We start from the raw sequence: 16,337 nt of genomic DNA on the forward strand, positions 1-16,337 counted from the left end.
TTTGGAGCAGCATGGGTGGAGGGGAGAGGGAGCTGATGAAAAAGAGAGGGGGAGAAGAGCAGGGGAGAGGAAGACATGGGAGAGCCGGAAGGTTGAGTCGGGGGAGAGCAGGATGACAGACACCATAGCAGAGGGAGTCATTATAGGCTTGAGGAGAGATCTGGCACTAGTGAGATTTCCAGAGATCTACAAGGATTACACCAACTGGCAAACTAAGCAATAGGGTAGAGACCTCCTTAAATGCCCCTTCCTGGCAATGAGTTTGATGACTATCTTATATGCCATCCTAGAACCTTCATCCAGTGACTGATGGAAGCAGAGGCAGACACCCACAGCTATGCACTGAACTGAAATCCTAGAACCTAGTGACAGAGATGGAGGAGTGATGAGCAAAGGGGTCAAGACCAGGTTGGTGAAACCCACAAAAACAGCTGACCTGAACAAGGGGAAGTTCTTGGACCCCAGACTGTTTGCTGAAAGGCCAGCATGGGACTGGCCCAGACCCCCTGAATGTGTCAGTGAGGAGGCCCTGGCAATGTATGGGGCCTTGGATAATAGATCAGTATTTATCCCTGACACACAAATGAATTTTGGATGCCCATCCCACACTGAGGGATGCTCTCTCAGCCTGGACACATAGGGGAGGGCCTAGGCCCTGCCCTGTACGAAATGACAGACTCTGGAGATCCCCCATGGAGGGCCTCACCCTCCCTGGGGAACAGAGTGGGAAGGTGAGGGGGGCAAAGGTGGAGGGGAGGGAGAGGGAGCTGGGATTGGTTTGTGAAGCAAACTTGTTTATAATTTAAATTTAAAAAGGCATGTGCCAGCTTTACATATGAGTAAATTTTAATAGACTTCTTCACACAGGATTAAAAATATAAATATTATATTTACCTAAGTCATCTGTGGGGTCTTCTAAATAGTGGCTGTGTAAAGTTACTTTGTACCTCTTGAACCAAATCTTAGTTACAGATTGTTTATTGCATCACAGTCTTTTTTTTAATGACTTGTCTGTTCTCAAGTATGATTCTGATAGGTGGTTTGTTCATTTTGGTTTGTTTGTTTGCTTGTTTGTTTTCAGTCAGGAACCTAGACCTACAAGACCCAAGCATTGTCATTGTCAGCAAGTGCTTTACCACTAGGGTATATCACCAGCACATAGCAGTGTTTTTCTGTGAGGATCAACAGCAGAACATCTTGTTCAGTTTACCCAGAACAGTTGAGACCTTCCCTGCTCTTGTTTCCCAAGATAAGGTCTCACTATGCAGCTCAGTCTGGCATGAACCACCACCCTCTTTGCTCAGCCTCCCAAGTGTCAGGTGCCATTGCAACCAGCAGAATAATTGATTCCTATAAATAAAAGATAGCTTCTTTAGGGGCTGGAGGGATAGTTCAGGGGTTAGGAGCATTGGCTGCTCTTTCAGAGGATCCAGGTTTAATTCCCATCACCCACATGGCAGCTCACAGCTGTCTATAACTCTAGCACCAGGGAATCTGGTACCCTCATGGGGACCTACATATACGCAACACACCAATGTACATAAAAATAGATTTTTTTAAAAGTTAGCTGTTTTAAACTCAGGAATACTGAGTGTAAGAAATACTTAGGCTTCTCTTTTTCAGTCAACAAACATGAAATCAATAGTTTAATATTTTTCTGAGACATAGTCTCATTATTCAGCTCTGGCTATCCTGGAATGTGCCCTGTATACACATCTGACCTCAAACTCACAAAAATCCACCTACCTCTACCCTAAATGCTAGGATTAAAGGCATGTGCTACCATACCCGGCCCTAATTTTATTGATCACCAGTAGCACTGTAACATAAGCTTTAAAAAACAATTCTTCAAGTTCTATTTCTAGTATTATCTTTTCTTTTCCTATTGCTTTTATTACTACCAGTCTGATATAATGCTATGTAGACTGCAGAATAAAAATCAATAAAAATTTCATTTTACAAGAAAAATACTTGGGTAGCCTTACAAAAAGCAATGAATTATAATTAGCCTCCATTATACATACACAATTAAAATCTGTCTCTATAAATAGCACTAAGCAACTGTATTTTAGCAAGTCTTCCACCAAAATTACAAAACATAAGGAAAATTGAGAATGATCCTAGAAGAATGCGAATTACAATCATGCCTAAGAGAACTGTGTGATGGTTTGAATGAAAATGGCCTCCACAGGCCTGTTGGGAGTGGCATTATTAGGAGGTGTGACCTCGTTGGAGTAGGTGTGGCCTTGATGAAGGAAGTGTGTCACTAGGGGTGGACTTTGAGGTTTCAGATGTTCAAGCCAGGCCCAATGTCACACTCTCCCTGCTGCCTGTCAATCCAGATGTAGAACTCCCAGCTCTTCTCAAGCACATACCTGCCTGCACACCACCATGCTTCCCACCATGACAATAATGGATTAAGCCTCTGAACTGTAAGCCAGCCCAAATCAAGTGTTTTCCTTTATAAGAGTTGCTGTGGTCATGGTGTCTCTTCACAGCAATAGAAACCCTAGGACAACCATTTTTAATGCAGTGTTATTTGTAATAAGAAAAAAAACTGGTTACAACGTAACTATCTGTAAATAAGGAGAGAAACAAAAGCATACAGATACATTCTGTTAAAATGAGAAAATAGATGCATATAGAGAACTGAACTTTCAGAATTTGAGTAAAAAAATAAGTTTCAAAATATAGTAGGACAGGGTCTGGGAGAATCCTCCACTTCTGGGGCAATCAAGTAGAGCAGTATCAGTTCCTGGAAGTTAGAGATAGAGGGGTGTAGTGACATATTATTTATGATTTTTTTTTGGTTTTACAAGACAGGGTTTCTCTGTTTTGGAGGCTGTCGGTCCAGCCTGGCCTCGAACTCACAGAGATCCGCCTGCCTCTGCCTCCCGAGTGCTGGGATTAAAGGCGTGTGCCACCAACGCCCAGCTTTATTTATGATTTATTAAAGCTTGCCTGAGGATACACAAAGCAAAGCTAGCCACAATCCATCGACCCAGGCAATGGTGATACACACCTTTAATCCCAGCAGTCAAACTAGCTAGTTGTAGAGTCAGGCAGTGGTGGCACACATCTTTAATCCCAGGACTCAAGAGACTACAAATGGATCTCTGTTAGTTCAAGGCCACACTGAGATACAATGAAATTGATCCAGTCCTAAAGAGAAACAGCTCCCACAAAGGTGATCTCAGCACCTGGGATCACGGCCTTTAATCCCAGCAATAGGGAGATACATAAAACAGGAGCAAGGTCTCAATATCAGGCATTCATTCTCCCGTCATGTTGAAAATAGGAATGCCCCTCCTATTAGAGGTAAGAGTTCTCTGGTAGCGTGGCTGCTTTGCTTCCCTGATCTTCAGCTTGAACCCCAATATCTCTCTCTAGGTCTTTTCTTTATTAGTGTTACAGGTGTTTGCCTGTATGCATATATGTGTCCTGTGTGTGTGCAGAGCCGCAGAGAGCGAAGAGAGCATCAGTTCTCTGGAAATAGAGTTACAGGCATTTGTGAGCAGCCATGTGGGTGCCAGGAACCCTGTCCTCTGCATGATCAGCAAGTGCTCCAGTTTCAGGGTACCCAACACCTTCTTCTGGCCTCTATTAAGTACTGCATGAAAATAGTACAAATACACACAGAAGGCAACACTTTTGTGTAAATGAAGATAAATTATATATGTATAATACATAAATATGTGAACAGAATTGAACTCCTGGAGCCCAGTTGCAAAGAAGAGCGATGACCAAAGGAATCAAGATCCAGCTGGTGAAACCCACAGAGACAGCTGACCTAGACAAGGGGGAACACATGGACGCCAGACTTGATGACTGAGGGGCCAGCATGGGACTGATCCAGACACCCTCCCACCGAACCTGGCTGACAGAGAGGAGGCCTTGGCAATCTGTGGGACCTGGGAAAGTGGAGCAGTATTTATTCCTGGCATACAGAAGGACTCTGGGAACCCATACCAAGTGGAAGGATGCTCTCTCAGCATGGACACATGAGGAAGAACCTAGGCCCTTCCCGGGATGATGTGACAGACCCTGAAGATCCCTCATGCAGGCCCTTGCCCTCCCTGGAGAGTGGAGGAGGGATGGAGTGGGGGTGAGGGGTTGGGAGGATTGGGGGTGGGGGAGGAGGGGAGGGAGAGGGAACTGAAAGTGACATGCATAAAAAGTTAAATAAATATATATATTATATATATATTCTGAGAACTAGATATTTTAGCTAAGAGCAAAATCAAAACCCTTGAAAATCTTGTCTCCTAACCAGAAAGTACCAATCCTGAGTCATATTTAATTTTTGTTATTAGGAAACTGGCCATGTGGAATGAAACAAGCAACCTGTTCCTTGTACCACCAACAGCATCTGATGATATCAATTGATTGCATTTTTTCTTTTAACCATTGTTAAATGCATATACACATCCAATTATGAATTTAATTTGTATTTCCCTAATAACTAGCGATCTGAACAACTTTTTCTGGCTATCTCTTGTTGTTTTTAACAAAATCTCATTTGTTAGATTTTACCAATAAAGACTCAAGAGTCAGATACTGGGGTCAAAGCCTGCTAGCTAAGAGAAGGAGAGAAAGCTCCCAGCTGGCCTTCCTTCCAGCACCTCTCCCTTCTCCTCCCATCTCAAACAAGTCTACTCAAACTCAATGTTCCTCCCTTCTACTTCCTGTGCATCTCTCTCTATCCATCCTCCTGACTTCCTCTTACTCTCTATGGTCTTTTCTTGTCAACTGGCTGCATGCTCTACCTCTTGACTTTTGGTTGACTTTATTTAATCTTATTTACAATATTCAAGCAGAAAGCTCTTGGATTAAATGTGTGTGTGCTAGGACTGAGCCACACCACAACTAGAGACAGGTTGACAGGTTTTTCCAGTAAAAAAAAAATGCAATCTCTGGGTTCACAGTGTTATCAAATACCCTGCAACAATCTATCACGGTAAAATGTCAATTTATGTCTTCCAATAGTTGGATTGTCTGATTTTCACTGTTGAATGTTCAGCTTTCTTCACGTACTCTAGAAAATCTTTTATTAAATATATGATTTTGCAAACATAATGCCAGTATGTAACATCTTATACTGGTAACAGGATATTTCTGTGTGCGTGCAGAGCCGCAGAGAACAGAAGAGAGCATCAGTTCTCTGGAAATAGAGTTACAGGCATTTGTGAGCAGCCATGTGGGTGCCAGGAACCCTGTCCTCTGCATGATCAGCAAGTGGAAATCTTAAATTCTTGAGACAGTATCCTACTATGTAGACCCAGGTGGCCTGGAACTGACAGAATTCTTCCTGCCTCTGTTTCCCAAGCAAGGGGATCAGAGCTATGCAGCATATGTTGGATTTCTGAGGGCCAGGAGAAAGCCTTACTTTCTTTTTCTTTTTAAAAAATATTATTTATCAGCCAGGCATTGGTGGTGCACACCTTTAATCCCAGCACTCAGGAGGCAGAGGCAGGTGGATATCTGTGAGTCTGAAGCCAGCCTGGTCTATAGAGAGAGTTTCAGGACAGGCTCCAAAGCAATACAGAGAAACCCCATATCTAAAAACTAAAAAAAGAAAAAATATTAATTAGTTTTATTTTTATTTTGCATGTATGTGTGTCTATATACAATGCACATGCCTGTGGAGGCCAGAAGGGGGCATCAGATCCCCTGTGAATTGAGCCTGGGTCCTCTGGAATAGGAGTCAGTGCTCTTTACCACTGGAACATCTCTCCAACTGCACCCTATGCCACCTCTACCCCCTGCCCCCCGCCACCCCATTACGTCTTACATATTTCTTCTCATCATTATATCTTACACATACTCACAGCTGAGAAAACTAAAAGTGCCATTTAGTCCCCATCAATAATAAAGGACAAAAGGATGTGATGGTTCACAGATGGATCTGGAATCCTGTGTCACATCTGCCTCCCTGTGACTAATGGAGGAAAGCACTGGAGAGAAGGGGGGGTCATCCTGTAACAGACACAAGTGGCCTTGGCCTATGACATTACAAAGCTACACTTTTCCTTCCTCTTGCTGCCCAGCTCTTCTCCAGGCTCTCGGCTTCCGCTCTAGCACTCTGCTCAGCTCTGGAATTCTTCATGGCCTAACAGCACACTTCGCTCAGAAACAGATTCTTGGGCCATGACCTCTCTCTTGCCACACTAATCTTACAAGTGTCTGCTCTCAGTTTAATTAGCTCTGCATGGAGGCTGAGAAATGGCATTGACCTTTAACTAGTGCTCCAAGAAAACAGTGTTCCCGTTTAGTCGGAGTTAAAAAGAAGATCCTATACTCGCTCTTTTTTTTTTTTTATTTGTATTGACTTTAAAAAAAAAAGCATTGTCGGGGCGCTGGAGAGATGACTCAGCAATCAAGAGCAGTTGCTGCTCTGTGGAAGGCTGGAGTTCCATTCACAACATCAGCACTGAGATGCTTACAATGCCTATAACTCCAGCTCCCAAGAATCAGACAACCTCTTCTGGTCCCTGCAGGCACATACAAGCACATATACATATCCACACATGCACATATACACGCATATACACACACACTCACACACATACACACTTACTCATAAAAATAAAACAAACCTCTAGCAAATGAAGTGTCTGACACATAGCCCAGGTTGGCCTTGAATTTTAAATCCTCCTACCTCGGCCTCCCGAGTCCTGGAATTACAGGTGACCATCTTGTCCAATGTTCAATATATATCACCAGTTCTTCATATTTTCCTTTGATCCAGCTTCAAGTACAAATAACATAAGTAAAAGTTAAATTCCACTGCAAGGTGTGGTGGTGCATTGCCACCCACTCCGTGCAGGCCCAGCACTCAGGAAGCCGAAGCAGGAAGTTTACAAAGCTTTCAAAGCCAGTCTGAGCTACATGAAACCCTGTCTCAGACTGGTCCCCCTACCTGAAAAGAAAGGAAGGCAGGCAGGCAGGCAGTTAAATCTAGTTAAATTAAAATTTAAAATCACTCATATACAAACAAATCTAGCACAGTTTTTTAGTATAAGTAGCTGTATTTGTTGTGTACAGTATGTATATTTGTATAATTACTGTAAAGTTGGTATGACAAGACCTGGTCTCTATCAAATCAAATCTCGGAACAGACATCTAGACTGTGCTCAAAGGTTCATTTCATAGCCAGGCCAGATTGTGCAGGTCTGTGACTTGAGGCTTAGGTGGGAGAAAGACAAGTTCAAGATCAACCTGCCATGTACAATGAGTCTCTAGCCAACCTGGGCAAATCTTTTTTTAAAATAATAAAAAAGAACAATTCAAAGACTGGGAATATGCCTGAGCAAAATGGCTCAGCAAGCAAAGGTGCTTGCTATGGAAACCAGACAACTTAAATTCAGTCCCTGGAACCCAGCATGGAACAAGAGGACCATGTCCTGAAAGCTGTCCTCTGAACCCCACATGCATTCATTGTCTGTGCCACAGTCATGCATACCCATCATACACATAGTATGCTAAACAAAAACAGATAAACAAAAGCCTGAGAATGTGGTTTAGTGGTAGACTGCTTACCTCGAATGGGAAAAGCTCTCAGTTCAATCCCCATTACTAGCAAAGGAAGAAAATTCATTGCATAAAAACACCGTATATACTACCAGCAGTTTTTTTCATGTGTGCATGTATGTGGTGTGTGTGTGTGTGTGTGTGTGTGTACATGCAAGTGCATAGCATATATGTGGATGCCAGAAGTCAACACTGAGTATCTTCTTCAATCACTCTTTAGTTAATTTTGATTTTGTATTTGTGTAAGTGTGTGTGCAAGTGTGTGTACACATGTGTGCAGGTGCCAATGAATGTCAGAAGAGGATACCAAATCCCCTGGAACTGGAGTTACAGACATTAGTGAACTGCCCAATATGGCTGCTATGATCTGAACGTGGGTCCTCATGATGGAAGCAAGCACCCTTGCTGAGCCACCTTTCCGGTCCCTTCACCTTAGTTTTTGGGATCTGTCACTCAGCCCAGAACTCACTAACTGGCTACCCTGGCTGGCCAGATGACTCCAAGGATCTGTCTACCTCCAGTCCCTCAGTACTGGGACACAGGCATAAACCACTATGCTTGTTTTTAAGGCGGGTCCTCGTGCTTTCTCAGCAGACAATTTACAAGTAAAGCTGGGATTGGAGCTCTAGGTAATTGTCTAGCATATACCAACCATGGTTTAAATCTCTAGTACCACCAAATAACAAATAAAACACAAATTATCCAGCTCCCACTTAATCAGTCCTGGAAAAAAATGTATTTCTACCCTCTTTGAAAGTAGACTCCCTGGGTGTGGCTGTGCACGCCTTTAATGCCAGCACTCCAGAGACAGAGGCCAGCCTGGTCTACAGAGTGGGTTCTAGGATGGCCAAGGCTACACAGAAAAACCCTGTATCAAAAGAAAGAAAGAAAGAAAGAAAGAAAGAAAGAAAGAAAGAAAGAAAGAAAGAAAGAAAAAAGTATACTCGATTATACATACAGGTGACAGCCGGATTTCTATTGCTGTCTTGTATATTACCTCCAACACTAGCGCTCTGGAACAGGCATTTTAGTGTGCTTTGGACTCCATGGGTCAGGAACGGGGAAATTTTGATTGGGAAGTCCCTGGCCTGAGGTCTCTCCTGCAGTTACAATGATATGCCAGCTGCACAGCTCTCTAATGAGTGACACATGGTGACAACTGTTGATAGCTGTCATCTGGAGCTCAGCCAGGGCTCCCTACACCTGTGCAGCCACAGGTGGCCTTTCTGGCAGGGTGCTTGTTAAATTCTTCCATGGTGGCTGGTTTCCCCACAGAAAGCATTCTGACAGAAGCTGGCCGAAGCTTCTTGCCCATTCTGTCCTAATCTCTGATGTCAACAGCCTCAATCTTGCTTCACTCTGTTAGGCACAAACAAGTTGGGGGGATCTGCCCAGATTTGAGGAGAGAGGTGTTGGTGATGGTGCCCTTGTTCATTTTAACGTGTTTGGTGGTTTGGGGGATGGGCTAGGTTTTGGAAAGTTCAAGGCCTGCCTGGGCTACAGAAGCAGGGTCTCATTAATTAGCTCCTGCTGGCCTCAAACTTACTGTATCATACTTGATGTCCACAAATTCATGATCCTACTGCCTCTGCCTCCAAAGTGCTAGGAGGCATGTGCTACCACAGCTGTCTTGAGACTCTATTTTGTTGTTGAAATGGGTTCTTATATGGCATAGGGAGGGCTGTGCTTTCTGTGAAGCCAAGGATGATATTAAATTTTGGATCCATTTTCCTTCAACTCCCAAGTACTGGAATTACAAGCATACTCCACTATATCTGGTCTATGCAGTATTTGGAATCGAATCCAAGGTTTTGTTCATTCATATTAAGCAAACATTCTTGTGGTGATAACTTACTTGTACAAATAAAACCTGTCTGAAGATCAGGATGGAGCTTGCCACTAGTTAACCATAGAGGTCTGAAGGTCTGTACATACAGACAGGAAGTGAGATGGTTGGGCACAGGAAGGAAGTGAGATGGTTGGGCAGAGAGAGGAATATAAGTGGGAAGAAACAGGAACTCACTCTCTTGTCCTTGAGAAGCAAATGAAGTAAATGTGGCTTTCACTTGCTCCTCCTTCTCTCTGATCTCTCAGCATTTCCCTCTATATCTGACTCCACGTTTTTATTATTTAGACCAATTAAGAACTCCATTTATGTTGGGTGTTGGTGGCACACGCCTTTAATCCCAGCACTCGGGGGCAGAGGCAGGTGGATCTCTGTCAGTTCCCCCAGCCTGGTCTACAAGAGTGAGTTCCAGGACAGCCTGTAAAGCCACAGCAGAGAAACCCTGCCTTGAAAAACCAAAAAGAAAAAGAACTCCATTTATGCTGAGCATTGGTGGCACACACCTTTACTCCCAGCACTCTAGAGGCGGGTAGATCTCTGTGAGTTCTAGGCCAGCCTGGTTCACAGAGCGAGCACCAGAATAGGCTCCAAAGCTACACAGAGAAACCCTGTCTCAAAAAAAAACAAAAACCCAAACACCACCCCCATTTACACATTCTATCAACTGAGCTACATCCTCAGTCCCAAGACTCCATTTTTGCTTGTTTGTTTTGTTTTGTTGTTTTTTGGAGATAGGGTTTCCTCATGTAGTCCTGGCTGTCCTGGAACTCACTCTGTAAACCAGGCTGTTCTTGAACTCAAATCTTCCTGCCTCTGCCTCTGCCTCTGCCTCTGCCTCTGTCTCTGCCTCTGCCTCTGCCTCTGCCTCTGCCTCTGCGTCTCCGCCTCTGCCCCTCTGCCCCTCTGCCCCTCTGCCCCTGCCTCTGCCCCTCTGCCTCTGCCTCTGCCCCTGCCCCTCTGCCCCTCTGCCTCTGCCTCTGCCCTTCTGTCCCTCTGCCTCTGCCCCTCTGCTTCTGCCTCTGCCCCTCTGCTTCTGCCTCTGCCCCTGCCCCTCTGCCCCTCTGCCTCTGCCTCTGCCCCTGCCCCTCTGCCCCTCTGCCCCTCTGCCCCTGCCCCTCTGCCTCTGCCTCCTATGTGCTGAGGTCAAAGGCATGGACCAATACTCCCAGCTTCAAGACTCCACTAAAAAGCAGATACCAATAGAAGCCAGATGAGAGTGTTAGATCACCAGTAACTGGAGATACAAGATTTCAAGCTGCCCAGTGTGGATGCTGACAAATGAACTTGAGTACTCTGCAAGAGCAGCGAGTGCTCTGCTGCGCTCTCTCCAACCCCAACTAAGACTCCATTAGCTCACAGTGATCCATCTGCCTCTGTCTTCCTGAGGGCTCGGAACAAATGTGTGCACTATCACAACCAGGAAAGACCCCATTTTTAGAGTCTTTGGAACATGTCTTAAAGTCTTAGGAAAATGTCAAAGAACTTGAAAGTAAAGTTTTAAGAAAACTTTTGTTTCTGTTGGGGAGGGGGGGTTGTCAGAAGACAATTTGAGGGAATCAGTTCTCTCCTTCCATCGTGTGGGTTTCAAGGGCCAAACTCAGGTCATGGGGCTTAGCAACAAGCACCTTTACCCACTAAGACATCTCAAGACCATTTGAGAGTAACTTAAAAATCATCTTAGGTCTTTGGAACTAGAAAGACAACTCAACAATTAGAAGCACGTGTCTCCCTTGGAAAGGACCCAGGTCTGTTTCTCATCACCCACTTGGCGGTTCACAACCACCTGGAATTCCAGTTACAGGTGATCTAACACTCTCTTCTGGCCTCCAAGAGCACCAGGCACACACATGGCACACATACAGACTTGTAGACAAATACTCATATACATAAAAATAAATCTCTTCAAAAAATCATCTTAGGCCGGGCGTTGGTGGCACACGCCTTTAATCCCAGCACTTGGAAGGCAGAGGCAGGTGGATCTCTGTGAGTTTGAGGCCAGCCTGGTCTACAAGAGCTAGTTCCAGGACAGCCTCCAAAGCCACAGAGAAACCCTGTCTCGAAAAACCAAAAAAAAATCATCTTAGGTGTTTACTCATGCAATTGCTAGAGGAGAAATATCTGTGTGCAGTAAAGCAAGATAAGTCTCAGGGTACAGATAGGGAGGAGAAATGCAGTTTACTAATGACTGCAGGGTGGAGCTGCTGTGCTATGGGGTATAACTTGAGCCCCTACAGAATGTTCTGATTTCTTCTCAAGAGTATAGACATCTACTTACATCAAGGATGGACCTGCAGGGTGCACATGATATACAATACACATCCCTACTCCTTTCCCTCAGTAACAGTCAGGGGAATGCAGCAGGCTCTATATCTGACTGACCTGACTCCTGTCAAATACAACCCTAGCCAGTGTGACCAGATAATTGAGGTACGGAATTCTTCAATTGTTTAAGGAACATCATATTAGCCCAAAATAAAAAATTAGCAAGAGCATTTGGAATTACAAAAGCCAAGTCACAATCTAGGTCATTTAAAGATAGCTGAGTAAAAATGGTCTATTGTACAGCAATGGTACATTTCTGCACTCAAGAGGCAGAGGCAGGAAAATAGAGATTCCAAGATGCCCTAGTCTACACAGCAAGACAGTGTTTGCTTGTTTTTTAATCAATAATTTTATATCCACCATCCTTGTCACTTTGAATTATCAAAGGTGGAAAAGAAGCCAGGTGTGGTGGCACAGTCCTCTAATACTTGTACTCTGGAAGTAGAGGCAAGAGGACCAGGAATTCAAAGTCATTCTTGACTACATAGTGAGCAGCCATCCTGGACTACATAAGATCCTGTCTCAAATCAGTGAAGAGAAATAAGTGCATGGATATGTGTATACTCAAAAAAGACAAGTTATTTTCTGTTGCTGGAGTTTCTTTGCAGCCAAGTCCCATAGCCACTTTAGCCCCAAGCAAACACATGGGCGATATATTAATTGTAAAACTGTTGGCTGATGTCTAGAGCTTATTACAGGCTAGCTCTCTCTTAATAATTAACCCATAACTACCAATATATGTATTTCTACTTGGCTTTATCTTACCAGAGAATGCCTGGCAAGTCCTAACTCTTTATGGCATCTTTTCGTGGCCTCTCCTTTCTCCCCAGCATTCTCCTGGTCTCCTAACCCTGCCTATTCCTGCCTCTGCTGGTCAATCATGCTTTATTTATCAACCAATAAGAGAAACATATATACAGAAGAACACCCCCATCAATTTTCTCTTTGCCAATAATAATTTTTTAAAAAATCCTACCATTTCAAAATAAGAAGTTCTCTGTCTTCTGGACACCAAAGATGTTAAACTGAAGACAGCAGGATTGGGGGCTTAGTAAAGTGCTGGACATAAAAGAAAGTAGACAAACATAGTATGTATTCACTCATATATGGATTTTAGACATGAAGCAGGGGACTGCCAGTCTACACTACCACCGCCAGAGAGTTTGGGAAACAGGGAGGACCCTAAGAGAGATATGCATGGTACCCCATAGAAGAGAAATGGGACCAGATTTCCTGAGTGGACTGGGAGCATGGGGGGAGGGGAGAGGGAGATGGGGAAAAGTGAGGAGAAAAAGAGGAGGGGAGGAGAGGACACAGGGGAGCAGGAAAGTTGAGTCAGGGGAAGAATAGAGGATAACAGGATGAGAGATACCATAATAGAGGGAGTCATTATAGGTTTGAGGAGAGATCTGGCACTAGTGAGACTTCCAGAGACCTACAAAGATGACACCAATTGGCAAACTAAGCAATAGTGGAGAGGCTACCTCCCCGATAATGAGATTGAGGACTACCTTGTATGCCATCCTAGAGGCTTCATCCAGATGGAAGCAGAGGCAGACACCACAGCTAATCACTGAACTGAACTCCTGGAATCCAGTTGCAGGGAGGGAGGAGTGATGAGCAAAGGGGTCAACCGGGCAGGTGAAACCCACAGAAACAGCTGACCTGAACAAGGGGGAGCTCATGGACCCCAGACTGATGGCTGAGAGGCCAGCATGGGACTGGTCCAGACCCCCTGAATGTGGATGTCAGTGAGGAGGCCTCAGCAATCTTTGGGGCCTCAGGCAATAGATTAGTATTTATCCCTGGCATCTGAATGAACTTTGGGAGTCCATTCCACATGGAGGGATGCTCTCTCAGCCTGGACACATGAGGGAGGGCCTAGGCCCTGCCCTGAATGATATGACAGACTTTGGAGATCCCCCATGAAGGACCTCGCCCTCCATGGAGAGTGGAGTGGGGACAGAGTGGGGGGGTTGGGAAGGCTGGTGGGGGGCAGGGAAAGAGGGAAGGGATAGGGAGCTGGAATTGACATGTGAAGCAAGCTTGTTTCTAATTTAAATGTAAACAAAAGATCACAGCAATAAAATGAACTGTTCCTACAGTTACTTCAAAGAAAAAGAAAGTAGAGATTTGACATGACCTGGAAAGGATCCAGTTCTCCCCAGTGGGAGGAAGGAAGATAAAATAACATTTTTTCTGTTTAAGGCCTTCTCAAAACTTGAGCAGATGCAAACTTTATTTATTTATTTATTTTGGTTTTTCGAGACAGGATTTCTCTGTATGGTTTTGGAGCCTGTCCTGGAACTCGCTCTGTAGACCAGGCTGGTCTCAAACTCACAGAGATCCACCTGCCTCTGCCTCCCGAGTGCTGGGATTAAAGGCGTGCGCCACCAACGCCTGTCACAAACTTTATTTTATTTACTTTTTTTTCACTATGTAAGCAGAGATGACTTTGTACTTCTGATCTTCCTGCCTCCATCTCTGAAGTGCTAGGATTAGACATGAAGTTTTCAAATCTAAAGAACGCATTGTTTAGAAATTCATCTATTTCCTGAATGAGTTCAAAGTTAGGTCTCTAGCCTGGGGTTTATAAATCCTGTCGGAGAAGGGGAAGGGAGCAGAAAGAAAGGAGGAAGGGAGAAAGGGGGGATTTAAAAGGCAGGGGAGGATACAGCTCAGTGGCAGAGTGCTTGTCGACATGTGCAAGGCCTTGCATTGGAACCCCAACATCATAATTAAAAAAATACTTGGGAGGCAGAGACAAGTGGATCTCTGAGTTCAAGGCTAGTCTAAAGATCAAGTTCCAGGACAGCCAAGACTGCATAAAAAAAAACCCTGTCTTGGAAAAAATAAAAGAGGAGAAGAAATAGATAATAATACTCAGAAAATACAGGTAGTGGCCTATCATATGTGCCAGTTCATAACTGCTCATTTTATTATGATTCAATAAACTGAATAATGTATGCCCATATTTTCATGTGTATCTAATACATTAGCATATAGGCTTTAGACTGCCCTGATGAATTTATCTCTTGATAACAAGAAACTCGGAAATAGAAAGATCAAAATGTGGCAAGCCAGCAACCACAACCTGCATCTGCAATTTTGCTTTTTACCCCACGGGTGACCTTTTGGTACTGCAAATAATCTGGAAAAGAAAGAGTTGGCCGCATGCACCGGGATAAAGGGTAAAAGATTGCTTCACATCCCTCTAATTAAACATTTCATGTGCCCTACTTTTAGCTTTAATTGTCAATGTGATACAATCTAATGTCAGCTTGGAGAAAACGCTCCATTGAGGAATTGTCTAGATGAGACTACCCTGTGGGTTTGTCTGTGGGGATTATCTTATTAATAGTTGATGTAGGAGTGTGCCCAGCCCACAACAGGTGGCACCATTCCCTGAGTAGGTTGTCCTGGGCTTTACAAGAAAGCTAAGCATGAGGATACAAGTCAAGAAGCAGCATTCCTCCAAGGTTTCTGCTTCAGGTTCCTGCTTTGAGTTCCTGCCCTGATTTCTCTCAACAATAGACTGTGAATTAGAAGTATAAGCCAAATAAATTATTTCTTCCTCTGAGTTGCTTTTGTTGGTTGGTTTGTTTCTGAGACAGAATTTCACCATATAACTTTTGCTGGCCTGGAACTTGATATGTAGACCAGGCTTGCTTTGAACTCAAAGAGATCTTCCTGCCTTCTAAGTGCTAGGATTAAAGGTGTGCACCACCACACCAAGTTTAGAATATATTTTTATTTTGTAAATTTTTCATGTTACTGCCAAATTATGTCCTGTGATCAATTTCCCATCCTCAAACTGTCATGTGACTTGGAAACTCTAGTTACCCGTGATTCCTCCCTTCTCAGTGTTTCATTGGTGTAATTCTTCCTGACTGTGTACCTATAATTCTAAAATAACTCTTTTTATCAGTTCCTCTTCTTTTCAAAACTTGGCTTTAGTTATTACTGACAGTTTTGAGGGCAGATTAAGGAATTCCACTTCTAAAGTGTGCATCTTTGTTTATTGTGACAATAAGTATGGGTGTGAGTGTATAGTGAAATTTATCATTTTAATAATTTGGAGATGCAGGCTTTAGTTTTTTATTACAAGAGTTTTTAATTTTTAAATTATACCTTTTATTTATATGTGTATATGTGTGTGCACATCCACATATAGAGTTAGTTTTCTCTTTCAAATGCCAGTTTATAAAGGTAAAAGAGAAATCCATGTTAGGGTGGGTTGGTTTGTTTTGATTGGGTATGTTAACTAGGTGAGTCACAAAGGGCTTTGATTGCTGGACTTCAATACTTTGATACCTGGGCTTTGGTAGTCAGCCTCAGGAGGAGGAAGTGGCCAGATAAGGGAATTGGTGGCTCGCTTTAGGGGTGTAATATAGCAGTTTATGGCAAGGTAGAGGGAGTGGAGGAGAAGGGCAAGGCCTCCCTTCAGAGGCCATTTTCTTTCAAACCACCATACCCTTGTTCTTTTCTAGGTCCAAATAACATTATATTGTATGTGCATATATTATTTTCATTGATTCCAGCGTTTGTCTATCCATAGACCTTAGTGCTATTTTTTATGTTTGGCTATTGTGAATGATGCCTATGAACATAGGGGTACAAATACCTTGGTTTTAGTTCT

The sequence above is a fragment of the Mesocricetus auratus genome, unplaced genomic scaffold (assembly GCF_017639785.1).
Source record: "Mesocricetus auratus isolate SY011 unplaced genomic scaffold, BCM_Maur_2.0 Super-Scaffold_15014, whole genome shotgun sequence".
NCBI classification, from domain to species: Eukaryota; Metazoa; Chordata; class Mammalia; order Rodentia; family Cricetidae; genus Mesocricetus; species Mesocricetus auratus.